General features: G+C 50.2%; 1 protein-coding gene across 20 annotated transcripts in view; it reads left to right on the forward strand.

Moving 5' to 3' along the window:
* The window catches only part of RALGPS1 (Ral GEF with PH domain and SH3 binding motif 1), a 271251-nt gene that overhangs the window by 19456 nt on the left and 233423 nt on the right, over positions 1–18372 (forward strand). For 2 of the 20 annotated variants that reach the window (XM_046686003.1, XM_046686013.1), the window contains exon 2: positions 930–1008. The exons of the other annotated variants lie outside the window; for them this stretch is intronic. The gene's annotated coding sequence lies outside the window, so the exon portion shown is untranslated. The remainder of the gene's footprint in view (positions 1–929; positions 1009–18372) is intronic. 20 annotated transcript variants of the gene reach the window in all.

Consider the following 18372-nt stretch of genomic DNA (forward strand, 5'->3'; position numbering starts at 1 on the left):
GTGAGGAAGTCAGTGGTGACTGATGGGAAGCAGCCTGGAGGTTAAGGTCGAAGCTTTCTTGAAGGCTGGGGAGAACGGAAGGGGTTCTCAGGCAGAGGGAAGGAGCGAGAGAGTAGAAGAGACTGGGGTTGCAAGAGAGGGGCGACTGACTCCCAAGCCCAGCCAGTGACTGGCCCGGTGTCTCAGGCGGATGCCTCTTTGTCAGGTGGGAGCCGAGGACCAGGAGAAGATGCAGAAACATTTAGGTTAAAGGAGGGACCCGAGGGAGCCGAGGCCAACTTTCCTCAGTGAAGGAGGTCGTGAGGCCGCCCACCTGGGTGTGGCAGCTGTGAAGTGAGGTGTGGGGTGGAGAGAGAGGGTGCTCTGGAGGACAGAAAACGAACCAGCGACGGGCCCTCTGCAGGCGCCCTGTGCAGCGTGCTTGTCTGTGCCAGCGGGCTGCCAAGAGGCTACCCTTGTGTCGGGGCCAGCCATGCTGCCCCTCCCTTGCCACCTGCTCTTTTTTCCACAGCCATGTGCTCACAGACACTCCTGAGTTCCTTTCTTGCTGGGCAGTGCCTAAGGCTCAGCTACTGCTTTGGGCCTGCCGGAACATTCTTCCATGGAGTCCGTGCTTTCCTTTGGGTTCGGTCCCCAGGCAAACCCTTGCATGCTGATTTACCACAGCACGTATCCAAAGCACCATGGGAAAGGAGAGTAGTGACCAAAGCAGTGTGTTAACTTCAGTGATTTTAGGACAAGCTTTGCTACCTGATTGGCTAATGATGATATCACGTATTGATCTTAGAGAAAAGTATATAGCATTTCAAAGAACAGGTTGAAATCAGATCTTGTAGCACCATAGTTGGTCTGATCTTGCTGAGCCTTGAAAAAGAGTTCTTACCACATGGAACGTGGATGTAAATTGAATTGTTCCCCCGCTTTTACAGCAGCTACTGTTTGGAAAGAGACGTGCTGGGATGGTCTTTCCTGTTGGCCTGCGATTATGAAGCCCAGCCTGTGTTCCTGGTAAGTCGGCTCACTGGCCTTAGCGGCATGTGCCCTCTAGAGCAGAGGGCCGTGCTGCATGGGCACCCAAAGGTGCTGGCTGGTCAGGTGAGCCGGGTGGTGTTGGGGTCAGGAGCCCTGACCTCGTCCCTGCTGGGCTGAGGAGCTGTGGCATGGCTTTGGGGACATCAGGCATCCTTAGGGAGCCACATGTGCAGAGAGTGTTTTGGGGGCTCCTTGTCAGATTAAGCTCTAGGATTTTCTCTCTTGGTTCTCCCATCAAGGGTTTTTTCCTTTCTTTCTCTCTCTGCCTCCTCCTTGTGCAAAACCTCTTGTTGCTCCACTGTTGTGCTGTCATCCTTTTGCTCCCGTTGGTCAGAAGACAAATGTTCTGTATCTGACTCCCGAACAGGTGGGGTTGTTTGGGCGACCTCCTTTCTCTCAACCTCAGTCAGGTCCCTGCACCTCCCCACAAACCCATCTCCTGTCTCTTTTTCCAGTTCAGCTCCGCTCCTCACGTTCAGCTGTCCTTGCCTCAGACCCCCCCGTCAGAAAGGGCAGCTCGTTTTGTGAGTTAGGCTTGGCCGTGGGAGGATGGGTGGAAGAACGTGAAGATGAGTAAGACGTGGTCGTTGTCTTCAAGAGACTACAGTCTACTGGTCAACCCCCTGCCATGCCCTGCTCTCCCTGGAGGCCCCCCGCCCCCCAGTTCTTGCTCCCTGAGATTCTGCCCACCCTGTTTGGCACTTCTTCTAAGAATGCTTTTCTGCATTCCCCAGCTCACTGTAGCTCTCTTTGTTTTAAACCCTCATATGCTTGTTTTGCCTCCTCTTGTGGCCGTAGCCACATTCTGCATTGCATTGTGCTTTTTTGATGCACCCAGTACCTCTTGCCTTATCTCTTTGATTAGATTTTAAGCTCTTTTAAGCTCTGATAAGTCTTGGTCGTTATTGTATGCCGTGTTGTGCCTCGCTTAGTGCCTAATACACAGTAAGTGCTCAACAAATGTTACTAGCCTGAAACTAACATGGTATCTCTTTGTGCCTCCCGGCATCCATCCGGTTTGTGGCCATGGCCCTCAGGTCTTGAAATAACATAAAAGAATAGGGAAAGAGGCACGGAGCCTTTACCTAGAAGAGTCCTAGGAGATTCTGTTCAGGTAGGAGCAGTCACAAAAAACGTCAAAAGCTGGAATATTACAATATTTTCAGTTCTTCTGGTAGCCTTACCCTTCTGTCAACCTGTTATCACAAAAGAGGCGGGAGGTGAAGTTTCTGATGCTTTCCTGCCAGGGGCCCATTCTTCCTTGATATTGCATGATTAACTACAGTACAAGTCATTCATACAGTGCTTAGAAGAAGTAAGTTCCCTAAAACTTACACTTCAGTGGGAATGGTTCTGCGAAGGAGGATGCTGGAAATAGCTGTTGGTTTAAAGGTAAGAGCGTCTGAGAAAACTGAGATTCAGAAGTAATTTCCCTGAAGGAGCACAGCAGGTAAGCAGCAGGGTTGAGATCTGACTCGAGATCACTCTAGTTCTAGCAATGGTTTCTCCGCTGTCTGCTTTCGAGTCTGAGTGGAGCTGGATTCCATGAAAGAGGGGCTGCAGCTGCCCACTGGCTGCCCACGCGGCTGGAGGGACCGCCCGCTCTCGCTGATCCCAAGGGGTCTGGGTGGCGTTGCCCCCAGTCCGTGCAGGTGGGAGAGGACTGTGTCTCCCCTGTCGTCACCAGGGCACCAACGTGCAGGGCACCTCCTTCCCACATCTCATGAGGAAGATCACAGTTTGCAGCTCGATTCCCTTGGGCCCTCTGAGCAAAGGCTGTCAGGTCGTCAGGGCCTCAGGCTTGCTGCTGCCATGGAAGCACGGTCTGCCACAAACAGGGGTACAGGAACCTGCGCCCCCTCCCTTCCACAGGCAGAGACGAACGACAGCACATTTGCGCAGGCTTGGCCTTCACGCTCGGAGCAGTGGCTCCTCTGAGGCGGGGTGAATGGAGACGACGTACAAGAGCTTGTATGCGCAAGGAGGGGACCCCCAAAGAGACGAGATTAAAGGGCACCAGAGGCTTTCTGGAGCAAAAAACATGGCTTTCGAATTTAAAAATGACTAGCAGGAGAACTGAAACAGGAGAACTGTGGTCTGAAAGGTCAAATAGAAGAAGTGCCTCACAATCCAGAGCCATGATAAAGAGGGAAGTAGTGAATTAAAACGTGAAAAATTTGGAAACCTCATCCAAGGAGACCTGGCATGTAAGTAACAGGAATTCCAGAAGGAGAAAAAGGAACAGATGGAGAAGCAAGAGAAGAAAATTTCACAGAGTTGAAGGAAGAGCTGATTCTTCAGATTAAATGGATTCATTCAGCTCACACTAAGACCAACACTTCGACCTATTTTCTAGTAAAATTCCTAAACTCCAAGAAGAAAGAGAAAGATCTTAAAATTTTGTAGGAAGAAAGAACAGGTTGTTTTCAAAGGAAGGAGAATTAGCTCTCCGTGGACTTCCCCTGTGCAGCCCTGGAGGCTGCGAGACAGTGGTCCGTGTCTCCTGACTTTAAGGGGAGGGGCCACAGTCCTCTCTCTGCCCAGCCAAGACGTCACCCAGGGCCATTGCAAAAAGAGACGTTTCAAACGTGAGGACACAGAACATACATCATCTATTATGTACCCGCGGAAGATACCCAGCGAAGTTCTTCAGCTGCAGGACAATTAAAGCAGAGCAGGGATAGTGAGGGGGACGGGCAGAGTGTGGGAAACAGGGAGGAGCCGTCCCGTTAGTGCTTACTGTTTAATCTCAATGGGTGTTGCCACTGTGAATGGAAGTTTTTATTGTATGTTAAGTTATTAAAAACTTTTAAAATAGAGGAGACCTACTATAAGGAAAACATCATAGGCTGAAAATAAAAATTCTGAACCATCTGTGCAAACCCAAGGCTTTGGGAGAAAGGATGAGAGGGTGGGGAAGTAAGTTTATTTAGGACAGTTAAATAAACATAGGGCAAATAAAACATGGAGGCATAGTTATTTATTTGTGTTACAGAAAGAGAAAGGTTCAATTTGACTTTTGGGGATCAGAAGGTGTATTAATTAGGACTAGATTTGGTTGCATATAGTAGATAATCCATGAATAACAATGGCTTAAACATATAAAGGTTTATATCATCTTGTGAAAAAGTAAAGAGCTGGGTATTCTAGGGTGGGTACAGTGAAATTAAGGTCATCATGGACCCAGCTCCTAATATCTTGCTGCTCTTCCAGCCATAGCAGATTGCTTCCTGATTCAAGATGGCTGCTTGAGCTCCAGTCATCACATCTGCATTCAGAATCCAGAAGGAGGAAGGGGGAAAATGTTCCCTTTCAGACACTTGTCAAAAGTCTCACACAGCACTGATGTTTACATCTCCTTGAGTGGAGCTTAGCCACACTGAGCTGCAAGCGAGTGTAAGATGTGCTTAGCTAAAAATAGGAGTTCTCTTGCTAAAAAAGAAAAGGAGAAAGAAAGAATTGCAATCTCTGTCTCAAAAGATAATCATTAGCGGAATGCAAATTTAAACAATGGGTATCTTTTTCACCTTTCTATTTGGCAGAAAGTTACCAAGATTGATAAAACCAGTGCTAGCAAGTGAGTGGGGGACGTGGGTGCTCCCTTACACTGCTGGTGGGAGTATGAATTGTTCCAACTTTTGGGGAACATGATCTGAAAATATCTAATAAATGTTAAAATATCTGTATCTGGCAACCTAGCAGCATACTTCTAGGTGTCCCTCCTGCAGAAAGCAAGCGCCAGTGCAAAAAGCCATACAAAGCCGTTTTCTGCACCACTGTAGTGGCCCACAGGTGGAAACAATGGGAGCATCCATCAGGGATGTATTTGGCAGCTGTTGAAAAGGAGCCGCTCTCTCTGTATTGACCTGAGGGAAGGCCATGATGTATCATTAGGTTTTAAGAACAAATTCCAGAATAATGTCTCCAGCAGGCATTGCAAACTGGTGGCCCACGGTGACAGATAATACTGTGGACCAGGCGCAGAGCTAAGGGCTTTTCGTTGTGCTCACAATGGACTGACAAGGAGGTACTATTGGATCACCTTTTTTTCGGATGCAGAATTTGAAGCACAGAGAGACTAAATAGCTTTGTCTGGTCACCCAGCCGATAGACACTGGGTCCAGGATGGGACCAGGGCTCCAAAATCTGAACTCTTACTAACTCTGCTCTCTGCCCAGGGAGCTCTGTCTAATCTCCCCCTCTGATGCTGTGTATGGCCAGCTCAGTGCTTTACAGACGTTCAAAATTGGAAGTGTTAGTGGCGTCATTAGCCCCAGGCCCCATCTGTCCTTATTCTGTTACTCCTGCCGCTTCCCAGTGACATCATCTTCCTGGGCCCCATAGGCATGTGAGGGTATGACCCTGGTCTCTGCTATGAGCCCCACTTGGTTCTGTCTTTGTGTTGCCTGACGGGATGGCTAGGAGGGACACACTCCTGTCTGCTCACTGCGATAGCTGAGGTGGGTGGAAGGGGGAGGCTGTTGGGAAAGGATGGGTTGATGGCCTTTTGTTTGTACACCTCTGTTGGGTTTGGCTTATAGCAGCAAGGATATGTTGCTTTTGTAGTTTAAACAGGAAGTCCAATAAAGTATAAATTAAAAAAAATGTATATTTTTTGTTGAAGAAGATTCGCCCTGAGCTAACATCTGTGCCAGTTTTCCTGTTTTGTATGTGGATTGTGGCCACAGCATGGCTGCCAACAAGTGGTGTAGGTCCACACCCGGGAGCCAAACCTGGGCTGCTAAAGTGGAGTGTGCCGAACTTAACCACTAGGCCATGGGGCTGGCCCCTAAAATATTTAAATATAAAGAGACAACCCAGATCAGTTATTGCACCTTCCTTTCTGTCATTTGTTTCCTTTGAGAGTCTCATAAATGTCACAGTTTAAGCAAGGAGACTCAAGTTTTCCTTTTTGTAGGATGGAGGTTTACGCTGTCCATTGTGTTAACATCTGACGCCTTCCCACAGTGGAACCTAAACACAGAAAACAGCACGGCTCCTCCCTGATCAAGAGGGAGACTCTGGCCCCATTGTCACCTCAGAGTCAGAGATGGGAGCATGTGGAGGGAGGTTGTTCAGAAAAGGGTTTGTGAACATGGAAGCCGTGGGCTGGCTCCTGACACTGCTTGTGTGACCCTCTTACAGGACGTCTTGGAGAGGCAGCTGTGTGTGGCCACAGCTGTGACGGTCCAGGGAGGAAGACAAACACATAACTCAGGACAAGTATGACGGGTGTTCAGGAGAAGGACATAACACGGCGGGTCAGACGAAGGGTTCCAAGAGGAAGTGATGTCTAAAATGAGACTGGAAAAGAGAGTAGGAAGGAGCAGGAGAAGAGTAGGGGCGAGGGTGGCTCAGGGAGAAGAGCCAGCCCCCGTGTACACCTGGCTGTGAGAGACAGCAGGGTGGGCGTGGCCACCGGCAGGCTCCGTGGTATTTTGGCACCTGTTCTAGTCTGCACATCTCTCCTTCCTTGGCTGGAAGCCACTTCCAAGGGGCTGCATGTGGGAGGGGCTGGCAGAGGGACTGCACACTTCCAGCACAGAGCGCTCTCCCCTGCAGGCAGGGCCTGGGATTCCCAAGGGGTTGGGTACCTCTAAGCCCCCCTCCTTCCCTCCCACCTAGCTTCCCTCAACGACCTTGTCTACTGACCCTCCCCTCTGAGGACCGTGGCCCTGAGCACTTGGGAGTAGGTTGGAATGCAAGGACAGGATGTGATCTCTAGATGGGTGATTACTGGTTGGGCATATTGAAGGTCAGTCTGGAGGGAGCCCAGGAGGGGTCCGGGCCAGAGGGACTCTTAAGGGAAGTCTCACCCGCTGTTAGCTGAGGCCCCTCCTGGGTGGCAGCTTCCACCTGGGTCCTGCCTGAGCTGAACTTGGACTTGAGCCCAGAATGTTGCTGCTCCCCTGCTGCCCCTGCCACCACATTAGCCCCAGGTGTCTGCATCCCCCCGCCACTCCCCCTCCGCCCCCCGCAGGGGTGTTTGTATGTGCCAGAGGCCTTCTCTCCTTGAAGTCCTTTTGTGCAGGCCTTGAGTCTTTTTTGGGTGGCAGAACAAGGTGGCTGGGTGGCTGAAGCATCGCAGTCTTGCTCTGACCTTGCCCTTTCATGGTAGGCTCGGAGAGTAGTTCATTCATGTTTATTGGGAACACAACAGACTGCTGAATACTGTGCTGGGAACTGCGGATAAAATAGCAATGTCTGAGCACTTACCCTGTGCTGGGCGCTGTGATCAACACTCACTCCGCAAAGGTGGCCTCAGTTAGGGAACTTCATACACATGAAACACTGAGACAAGTGCCTGGCACCCACAGCACTCGTAAGTACCAGCTGGCGCTGTTAGTGACTCCGTACCACAGCCACGTGAGGTGGGTACCGTCCCGTACCCCCACTTCACAGAGGGGGATTGGAACTTAGAGACACTGCCTGCATCACCGGTGGTGAGTGACAGAGCTAGGATTCAAACCCAGGACAGTTGGACTTCCAAGTCCCGTCTCTGAGGGTGAATGAGGTAGGAGGGGCTCGCCTTAGAGAGCTCATGGTCTAGCAGGGAGGTGCCCGGAGAAAACAGCAATTCCGTGTTAGAGTGACAGGGGCACACAGCAGGGGCTCTCCACCCAGGCTGGGGACCTGGAGCGGGGAGGGAAAGGGAGGAGCATCCAGGCAGAGTCCTCGGTGTGGACAGTGGCACTTCCCGTCACCCGTGGGATGTCCGTCTGTCTCTGGGCTTTGGTGAGGAGGCACTGCTTTAGTGGTCTGTGCACGCTCAGTTGGGGATTAGTCATTTGAGGGAGGGGATGTGGCTGCTTATACCAGCCAGACTCCTGGGAGCTTGTCCTCCAGGCAGTCCCGGCTCTTCCAAGCACCGTGTGCCCGGAGGTCCTGTTCCCCTGCTTTGTGAATCCCCCAACCTCCTTGGGGACACATGCAGATGGCCTGGGTTATAGGTCTGTGGCGCCCAGCCCACTCTCTCTCCACTTCTGTCCCTCGAGCGAGTCTATCCTGCTGTAGCCTGGAACTGCTCTCTTGCAGTTACACATACAGGAATAAAACATCATTATAAAACCATGAGTGAAAATCCAAGCTAAATAAATCCCGCTGTGACCCTGCCACCCCAGCAAGTCAAACTGTGTGTGCGTTGCGCTTTGCCCTTCCAGTCCCTGTCCACAGGGCAGGTAGGTTTTTTTACAGTTGTGCTCTTGCCTCTTTTTTTCCCCCTTGTGGCAGGAAATGAGAAGGATCTGTTAGGAAGTAGCCACCAGGTGGCGCTAGAGCCCCAGGATCGGACTCCAACCTCCAGCCTGTAATACCTGGTGGTGAGCCATCCTTCAAGTGCTCTGGAAGCTCACTTTGTTTCCTCCCCAAATGCTGTGTTGCTCACAAATGTTTTCCATACTTACTTGAAAAGAAATTGAACAACACTGAAGTGTACAAAAAGTAGAAAGTAAAAGTGCCGCATAACGACACCTTTAAGAGGCAATGATAACAGCCAAGTGTGTATCCTTCTGTACTTGTGTGTTCACCTGTATGCATAATTAACACGTGTCCAAGTGCACTTTCTCAGTAAGCACTTCTCAGACCCATTTTTTTTTTGAGGAAGATTAGCCCTGTGCTAACTACTGCCCATTCTCCTCTTTTTGCTGAGGAAGACTGGCCTTGAGCTAACATCCATGCCCATCTTCCTCTACTTTATACGTGGGACGCCTGCCACAGCAGGGCTTGACAAGTGGTGCCATGTCTGCACCCGGGATCCGAACCAGCGAACCCCGGGCCGCCGAAGCGGAATGTGCACCCTTAACCGCTGCGCCACCGGGCCGGCCCCTCAGACCCCCATTTACAGTTGTAACCCTGCCCCTGCCCTCTCTGCCCATCCCCTCTCCCTGCTGGACTTCTTTCCCTATTACTTGTCACCAGCTGGCACACCATGTGTTTCGCTGGGTGCTTTATTTATTGTTTCCCCCACTAGAATGTAGTGGGAGATTTCTGGCTTTTTCTTTGCTGGTCTATGCCCAGCACCTAGAACAGTGCCTGACACACACTAGACTTTGAGTAAATGTTTGTTGAATGAATGAATGAATGAATGAGAGAGTATGTCCTGAATTTGTGGATTTCTTTCTCTGTCCATCAATACTGATTTGCCTCATCCTTTTAAACCCCTGCTTAGCATCCCCTTGAGAGGATGTGCTGGAACTGCCTTACTGAAGCACATCGATGTAGCTTTCCATTGTTTTCTTGCCTTTTTTGTAGGTGTTGCAGTCTGTGAACTTGCTGGAACCTACTCTCTGGTTGCCTGTCTGATGATTTCCATGCTTGTCTCAAACTCTAGACTAAGTGCTTCACAAACAGCATCTCATGTGGTCCCCACACCACACCCCTCACGCCTGGGAGAGAGCTGTTGCCCTCAGCTTCTCTGTTTGCTGTGAGAGTGCTGAGGCTTCGAGGACAAGCCCCTGCCCAAGGCCACACGCCTGCTGAGAGCTGAGCCTGACTCCTGGGGGAGTTCTTTCTCTGTTAAGGATATTACTTCATCACCTCTCATGTGACATTGCAAACACGCTTTCCCCAGTTTATTGATGGTCTTTCATCTTTTTAATAATGTCATTTCCTATACAGAAGTTTTAATTTTTAGTGTAGTTAAATCTGCCAATAGTTTGCTTTGTTTTCTGGCTTTTGTATCACCCTAGAGAGGATTTCTTCATCCCAAGATTAAAAATAATAATAGTGATTTGTTTTTCCTCTGGTATTTTTATGGGGATTTCTTTGTTAGATTAAATCTATAATCTATCAGAATTTTGTTCTTATATGTGGTATTGGGTAAGGTTTTAAACAAATCCCCCCTCAAGTGAATAGTAAATTGCTCCATCAAAATCTGTTGCATAAACTGTTCATTCCAGCTGCTTGAAATGCCATTTTGATAGGCGTTAATTCTCGCACGTAATTGATCCTATTTTCTGGACTGTGTTCTGTCCTACTGATCCATTCATCTCTTTCTGTGCATTTAGCGTCGACTGTGGCTTCCAAGCAGGACAGGTTCCTTCTCATTATATTCTTTTTTGAAAACTTCTTAGCTATTTTTAATTATTCTTCCAGATGAAGTTTTGAATCAATTTGTTGAATTCCAGAATGAACCCTCTCAGGATTTAGAGTGAACTCGTGTTTTATTTATAGCTCAATTGGGGAGAATTGATGTCTTTACAGTATTGTTTCCTTATCCAGAGGAGTGAAGCGTCTCTTTTTTGATTTGTCTTCTTGTTTGTCTTTTAGTAGAATTTCTTATTTTGCTTCAGATGATTTTTGGACCTCTCTTTTAAAGTTTATTTCTAGGTATGTTTTTCTTTTGTTAGGAGGCTCTTGTGCCATTACGTTTTCTGGCTGGTTATTGTTTGGATGGAGGAAATGGTTGATTTTATGGCCAGATGTCTAACACTCATGGCTTTCTCCTCAATCCAGTTCCATTTGCTTCAAATCTTCTAGGAATTCTTAATTTCTGGTTTGTTGATGTCATCCTTCCCTGTGTTTCAACACTGCAACAGATTTCTTATTCTTTTTGTTTTTTCATTTCAACAAGATTTGGAGGGGGGAAGGCAAACGTGTGGGCCCAGTTCATCGTCTTGAAACCCAAATCTGTTTATATGGTTTGCTGTGAAATGTCATTTTCTCCATGCACATGGGGCCCCTCCTCCCCACCTCTCATCCCCTGCCGTGTTCTCCACGGAAAGTGGAACGAGCCTTGAAGACAACGTAAAACTAGGTGGATGTTCCATTCAGCTCCTGGCTCCCGGCTCTTGGAGCATGCCCTTTACTCCTCATGGGCTTTGTTGCGCTGCCCAGGCTGTGTTCACTTCCCTCCTCCAGTCAGACCTTGCCCACCCTGCCTTCCTCTCTGGAGACAACTGCCTTCCTGTTTTGGTGGGAGGCACCGGGCTGTGCGTGGTGAGTCAGATCAGTGGTACTTGTCAGCAAGGCTCAAGAATGTGGGTGTCCTGTGCTGACGACCTGGTCCTCACCTCGAGGTTCCTGAAGTACCTGATCACCGAGGGAACATCAGCAAAGGGGAACTAGAGGACCCTCGTTAGGAGCCAGCACAGTGCCTGGCCCCCAGCACAGGGATCTCTGGTCAAAGCTGGTTGAAGCAAGTGACAGGCTCCCAGCCCAAGGAGGCGTCCCACGCCCCATAAGCTTGATCTGTATCTTGGGTCCTTACCTTCCTCCGGCCAGCAGCAGTGTACAGGAACGCGCAGGCCAGGCGGGCACACCAAGGGGTGCATGTGAGAGTCAGCGGGCAGAGCCCAGGCAGGGGCCCTCTTCGCCTCACGGGTCTCACAGCAGCAGGGGAGGAAGGAGGGCCTTGAACAGGTGTGTGGCCTTTTGGCACTCGCTGCGGCTGCTGAGCATGTGGCCCAGTTGATGACCTGGACCATTACCAGTCAGACCAGTAATTCCTCTGCCCTTGGCAGGGACTGGGAGGGAGGGAGGGACTCCCTGCTCCTTACAGTAAGCTGTCTCCTGTCCCCATCCTCTGTCCACCGTAGACGGTATATGTTTGGCCCACACCTAATGGGCGTAGAATGCCTGACCCTCAACACCCCAGAGCTGCGCCTCTCAAATAATGGTTTGCACAGGAAACAGCAAACCCCTGGTTTTAGGCCTGGTTGTGCAGAGTGTGTGTGCCTTGGGGGTGGGATGTGAGGGCGTCGAATCCCTTTTAAAATTTTTAAACTTTTTATTTTGAAATAATTTTAGACTTACAGAAGAGTTGCAAAACAGTACAGAGCATTTACATATACCCTCCACCCAGCTTAGATGTTAATAGCTTACATAACCGTAGTACAGTTATCAAATTAACATAGGTACTATACTGTTGGCCCTTTTCAAATGTCACCAGTCCCCCTGACGTCCTTTTTCTGTTCCAGGATTCAGTCCAGGGCCCCTCCCTGCGCTTAGTTGCGTCTTGTTGGTTTCCTGCAGTCTGTGACAGTTCCCTAGTCTGTCCACAAGGTCACATCAGATCCTCATTGGATGAAATTGGTCTGGTTTTGTGCTTCCAGAAGCTTCACATTATTGATATACATTCATTGTATGACAGTGATAGCCATTCTGTATGGCTCATAGTGAAATGTTTGGAAAAAACTCACGTGAAGATGTTCCTAAATGGCTATTTGCAAGATGAGTTCAGCACAGTGTCCTGTCGTTGGCTGAATGCGATAGCCATTCTGTGAGCCGTATACTGAAGTGTTGGGAAGGGCTTACTTGAAGATGCTCCTAAGCAGCTACTTGGAAGCTGAGTTCGGTCCAGTGTTTCCTTGGAATGAAGAGATAGCTCTTCTGTACCACTGACAGAGTAACGTTTGAAAAGCCTTATATGAAGATGTTGCTAAACAGCTAATCGCAAGCTGGTTTCGGCACAGAGATCTTTTCATTTTATGAGAGTGATAGTCATTTGAGTAAAAGCGTCTTGTCCTGCGACCCCACCGAGCCCCCAGGTGTTGTTTCAGGTGCCTGACAGGCTGGTGTTGCCCCGGCTCCCCAGGGCTCTGAGCCTGCAGGTTAGGGCTGGGTGACACGCAGCCACCGTCCTCCTCCCCACTCCGGGGGCCGGGGGAGCAGCTCACACAGTCCCACCCTTGCCATCTTCTCAGAGACTCGCTTGGTCAGGTGTCCCCTCTTTCTCTTGCATTTTTGCTGTTTTCCCCTCCAGTAACTCCTTCTTTTGAGCCTGAGAACATGCTGAGGAGTCTCTTTGAGTCCCCAAGAAACCCCAGTCTCCATCTCCTGCCCTTATCTCTTGCTTCCCCTTTCTGCCCCAGTGGTACTGAGAGAATCAGGAGCTTCTCATCCCCGTGGGACTTGGGCTTCCACTGACACGGTGCCCAGGGGCACGCTCGCTGTCAGATCGCAAGGCTGTCCTCGGCTCCTTCCTGCATAGTTCCGCCGTATCTTATACCATCGGCTGAGTTCTTTCTCCCCTTTCCACTGTCTGCCTCTCTATGAGAAGGTCACTGCCTGCAGCACAGGTCGTCTTCTCTTATTGTTCAGGGTATTTCTCTAGCTTCCTTCTGGAGGAACATCCAGGATGCAGCCTGTTTTGCTCCAGCTGCGTATCTCTACGTACAGGAAGAGTCACCCTTTTGAGAATACGTCCTGCGATTTGATTTATGTTTTAAAAGGATCACTCTGTGTCAAGAATAAACCATAAAGAGGCAGGGGTGGACTGGGAGGCTGCTTTGGAGGCCGTCACCGTAGCACAGGCACTTGGGTCAGCACGGAGGTGGCGGAGGTGCTAAGACCTGGCATGCTCCACAGTGAGGCGTTATCCCTGCCGATGGTCGCTCAGGGTGGACACAGCCTCCTCCCCCGCCCCCCGCTCAGAGAACACTGCCCGCCTTTCCCCAAAGCATGTGCTCCCTGGACCTTAAGTAAGATGAAGTAGGTGACTGATGGAGGGCTGTGCAGAGTCGGGGAGAGGGATGGGGCACTGGGTCTCTGGTTTGGCTGCCTTCATCCCTGATATGCAGAAAGGGAAGTGTTGCTGCCCAGGCTTCCAGAATGGAAGGCACACACCAGGGTGCTCCCAGGGCCGTCCTGGGTGTCTGGCATGCCCCAGGTAGACCACCCACATTTCCTCACTCTCCTTTCACCCCCCCTTCCCAGAGCTCCCTTCAAGCCCTCTCCCACGAGTATCCCTAGGCCTCCCATTGTCCTCAAATCTGCCTCCCCGCTCCGTGGAAAAATCAGGTCTTATTTACCAGCTAGCGGCTGCAGGTGAGGTTTCTCTCCTTCGCCTGTTTTCAAAGGGAGGAACCTTCAGTTTCAAGAGGGATTATATGTGCTTGCGTGAGGGATGGGAAGCTCTAGCCAGCCTTTTTGTTGTTGTTGTTAGTGCCGTGAAGTGGATTCTGACTCCCAGCGTCTTGTGTCCAGCAGAGCAGAACCCTGCCTGTCTTTTTGCACCATCCTCTCACCTTCGGGTGCTATTATCAGGCAATGCTCTGATGCTATTTACAGGGTTTTCAAGGCCAATTTTTCGGGAGTGGCCAGGTCCTTCTTCCTAGTCTGTCTTCGTCTGGAAGCCCCACTGAAACCTGTCCATAATAGGTGACCCTGCTTGTATTTGAAATCCTGGTGGCATAGCTTTCAGCATCCCAGCAACATGCAGCCGCCACAAGTATGACAACGGACAGACAGGTGGGGTGGTTCTTTGACCGGAAAACGAACCTGAGCTGCAGTGGTGAGAGCACCAAATCTTAACCACTAGACCACCAGCGCTGGCTGGCCTTTTCATAGTGGGTCTAAAATAAAACTATCTGGCCACCCAGAGGATTTGTTGTCTTTTGAGAACGCTTTCCTGGTTTTATGAGAAATGCATATTCTTCTTTCGCATTCCTCCCACTGCCTTGTCTTCAAGACGATTGCTTGCGGTCTTATGCTAAGAGAGCATTGCCCATGCCTACTGCCGCCCCGGGGAGGGTGAGGGCGGTGGTGAGGGGTGTTAGCACAAATGATAGCTGTGATTTATTGAGGCACAGTGCCAGCTGCTTCTGACACACATCATCCTATGACTCCCATGAGGCAGGTGCCACGATTCTCCCCACTTTACAGATGAGGAAAGTGGGGCTTGGCCAGGTCAAGCAACTTGCCCAGGGCACGAAGTAAGTGATAGGTGAGAATTCAAATCTTGATTTATCTGTTCTCTAAGCCACAGAGGTGCCGGTGCCTTTTACTGCCTCGGAGATTGCTCCGTAGCTGTCTTATTCTCAGCCTCCACCAGGCCTGCAGTTGCAGGCTGTGAACCTCTGCAGGTGGAGGCTGCTGAACTCCAGGCCATCGTAAGGCCGCCCCAGGTCCAGGTGTGGTCCGAGCACTGTTAGTGGACAGAAGAGGAGGTGCTGTAAATACGTCTCACTATTTTCCACATGGATTCGATATTGCTGTGGTTATTAAACCACAAATTCGTTTAGAAGTGTTGGTAATTTATAATAGCTTTTTGTTATCAAAGGTTTTTTCTTAATCAACATATCAAAAAGAGAACTAAATTTCTTTTAGTGTTGAAAAGGAAGGTGTGTAAGATACATTTACATAGATGTGTATATGCACTTATATCTCTATATACGTGGATGTGTGCATAAAAGCTGCCCTGTGCTGTGTGAACTCTGTAGCCTTGGGACAGGGACGGGGGGTTGTGGAGAGAGGAGACTTTCCTTCGTTATTTTATACTTTTTTATTCAGTTTATATAATTTTAACATACACATGTATTACTTTTCTTTGACAAATTCAGCAAGTCCTCTTACTTGAAGAGGCAGGCATCCCCGGGCTGGACTTTAGATTTCTGAGGATGAGGATGGCCTTGTTCATTTCTGCCTACCCGGCTTCCACACACGGCGCGTGGGGTGGGGAGCGCTCAGTCAGCGCCTGGCCCACGGCTTCGTGGCTTGCTGCCTGTTTGTGCTGGCCCTACGTCAGCTCCATAAATGTCGGTGCTTTCCCTCCCCGGGAAGATGCCCTTCCTGGCCCTTCTCTCCAGGTTTGCTCCGTTTCACAAGTTTTATCTGTGTTTCATGAAATCGGCAGACCCTCCGTCTCTGAACCTGGCCCTCTTTCCCTCGCAGTGCTGCTCTCTCTCCTCCGCCGAGGCACAGCCACAGTGGCACTTGGACACGGGTGCCTCCTCCACTGTCTAGCTCTCCCCAGCCTATCGTCTCTCCCCCAGTGAGGAGGTGAGATGTTGGATGTTGAACATCTGGTGGGGTGGTTTGAGAGGAGCGGGGAGGGCGCGGGGGAACACTGCAGCGAGTGGTGCGTTTCAAGCCTGACACGTGCTGACGTGGCCAGGGCCTCCCTTTGAAGGCTGCCAGATACGGCTGCTCACCGGGGAGAGAGTTTGGCCCATTGGGGAGGGTCAGGAGGAAGCAGAGATAACAGTACTGCCAGCCTGCACAAGGGGCGCCTTTCTTGAGCTCCTGGCAGGTGGGCCAGCCCCAGAGTGATGCTGACCCCAGGGGAAACCTTTTGGCAATACAAAATTCGACATGCTGTGGCTGTGCTCCGGGACAGTGTGTGTACGTACACATATTGGTCCCGAGGTGAAACGAACAATTGATGTTGTGGGCAGATGGCATTTTTGTTTCCTTCCTGTCTGTCTCTCTCCAGCTTCTGTTCAAGACACCGACAGGTGGGGCAAGCTTCGACCAGGTCTACGGGGAGCAGCACGCCCCACCCTGAGGAAGCCAACTCCGAAGCGGGGCCGGGGGTCCGTTTTCTCCGTGTCTGAAACATTTGGCAGAGATCACGCTTGTGACTGAACATTCCTGGATGTGTGTATTTTCCTTGAAACAGCCTCCGTAAGCTTAGGAAAAAGTGGTTATTCTGCCTTCTCAACAGCGGTCTGCCCCAGACTGTCTCATGTTATTCTCTTGGTTTCCTGAACCTGAAGCACTGAAGGGGAATTCTGAAAGTTTGGAAGGAAACCAGCCGTCGCATGTGGGATTTTCCTTCCCCTCTTCAGGAGCCCACACACGCCAGACCAGATTCTGTCATACAAAAACAAGAGATGGGGGATTGTTCTGTGGTTCTGATACAACTGCCACGTTCTTGCACAGTTACGTCATGAGAATGGCTTTTTCTCCTGCAGTGTTTCGGTTTCCACGGAGGCCTTAGCAGCATGAGTGTGCGTGTGTGTGTGTGTGTGTGTAAGAGAGGCCAGGAGTGTAGAAAGATAGGGTTTTGGTGTGGTGCAGATATTAATGTGGCCAAACTCAAAAAGCTAGTGCTCTTACCTTGATGCCAGACTTCACCGTGCCTAGCAGGGGACACCGTCAGTGCAGGTGTGTGAAAATGGATCCCCGAACTGCAGTGCAGTTTCTCTCTCTGAGCCTCATTTCCTCATCTGTAAAATGTTTTTTTTTTTAATTTTTTTTTTTATTAATGTTATGATAGATTACAAGCTTGTGAGATTTCAGTTGTACATTTTTGTTAGTCATGTTGTGGGTACACCACTTCCCCCTCCGTACCCTCCCCCCACCCCCCCTTTTCCCTGGTAACCACCGATCAGATCTCCTTCTCAATATACTAATTTCCACCTATGAGTGGAGTCATATAGAGTTCGTCTTTCTCTGACTGACTTATTTCGCTTAACATAATGCCCTCGAGGTCCATCCACGTTGTTGTGAATGGGCCAATTTCGTCTTTTTTTATGGCTGAGTAGTATTCCATTGTGTATATATACCACATCTTCTTTATCCAATCATCAGTTTCTGGGCATGTAGGCTGGTTCCACGTCTTGGCTATTGTAAATAATGCTGCGATGAACATAGGGGTGCAGCGGACTCTTGAGATTTCTCTCTCTGAGCCTCATTTCCTCATCTGTAAAATGGTTTTTAAAAAAATGTGTGGAAATCCTCAGCCAGAGCCTGAAACAAAGTCAGTGTCTAATAAGGTGCTGTGACAACCGTGGTGGTCAGACTGTGTGGGAGCTCCTGGAGGCCACGCGCTGGCTCACTCCTCTGCACAGAGCGGGGCTTGGGAAGAGCCTCACCAGGTTTGCTGAACGAGCGAGGGAACCCCCAGGAGGCGAGGCGCTGTTGCTGTGGCTGTAGCGTCAGAGCCATCCCTTAGACTCCGTGGGATCCCTGCCTGGCTCCTTGCTGCTGTGTCCCCATTGCCCGTGTTAGAGTGAACAGAGGGCTGAGGTTGATGAGAAGGGGACACTGACTCTCCTGTGTTCCCGGCACTCTGGCGTCTCAGGTGTCCTTTCGTGTGTGGCTTCCACGCCCGCTCAGAGCGCCCTTCCCATTCTCTGGTCGCCCTTTCCTTGAGTCTCACCAGCTCATCCTGTAAGACCTCGCTCAACCGCTCATCTCAGTGATGTCTTCTTTGACCCCCAACGTGAACCAATGATCTGTCCAGCACGTGTCCTGTGTGTATCCACTCACCGGGTTTTCTCCCCGCGCTGGTTTCTCCTGGGCGGCAGGGCTGTGTCATCTTCGACTCTGGATCCCCAGAACTGGTCCACCGGCGGTCTCGGTGGCTGGGTGTTGAGTGAATGAATGAATGAACTGCTGAGCAGCAGGTGGCTGTTAGGCCACCAACTGCCCATTCGTCACGGCCTCAGACTTCAAAGTCATCCTTGACTCCTCTCCCCTCACATGTAGTCCATCAGCAAGTCTTGTCTGTTTCACCTCCTGAGCCCCTCCCAAATCCATCCCTCACAGTAGCCAGGTGATCTTCAAAAACAGGGATCAGATCACATCACTCCCCTGCTCAACACCCTCTAGGGCACTCCAAATAAAATCCCAAGTCCGCACTGTGTCTGCAGGGCTTCACGCTCTGGCCTCAGCGTG

This window comes from Equus quagga, chromosome 1 (assembly GCF_021613505.1).
Source record: "Equus quagga isolate Etosha38 chromosome 1, UCLA_HA_Equagga_1.0, whole genome shotgun sequence".
In the NCBI taxonomy this organism is placed as follows: domain Eukaryota; kingdom Metazoa; phylum Chordata; class Mammalia; order Perissodactyla; family Equidae; genus Equus; species Equus quagga.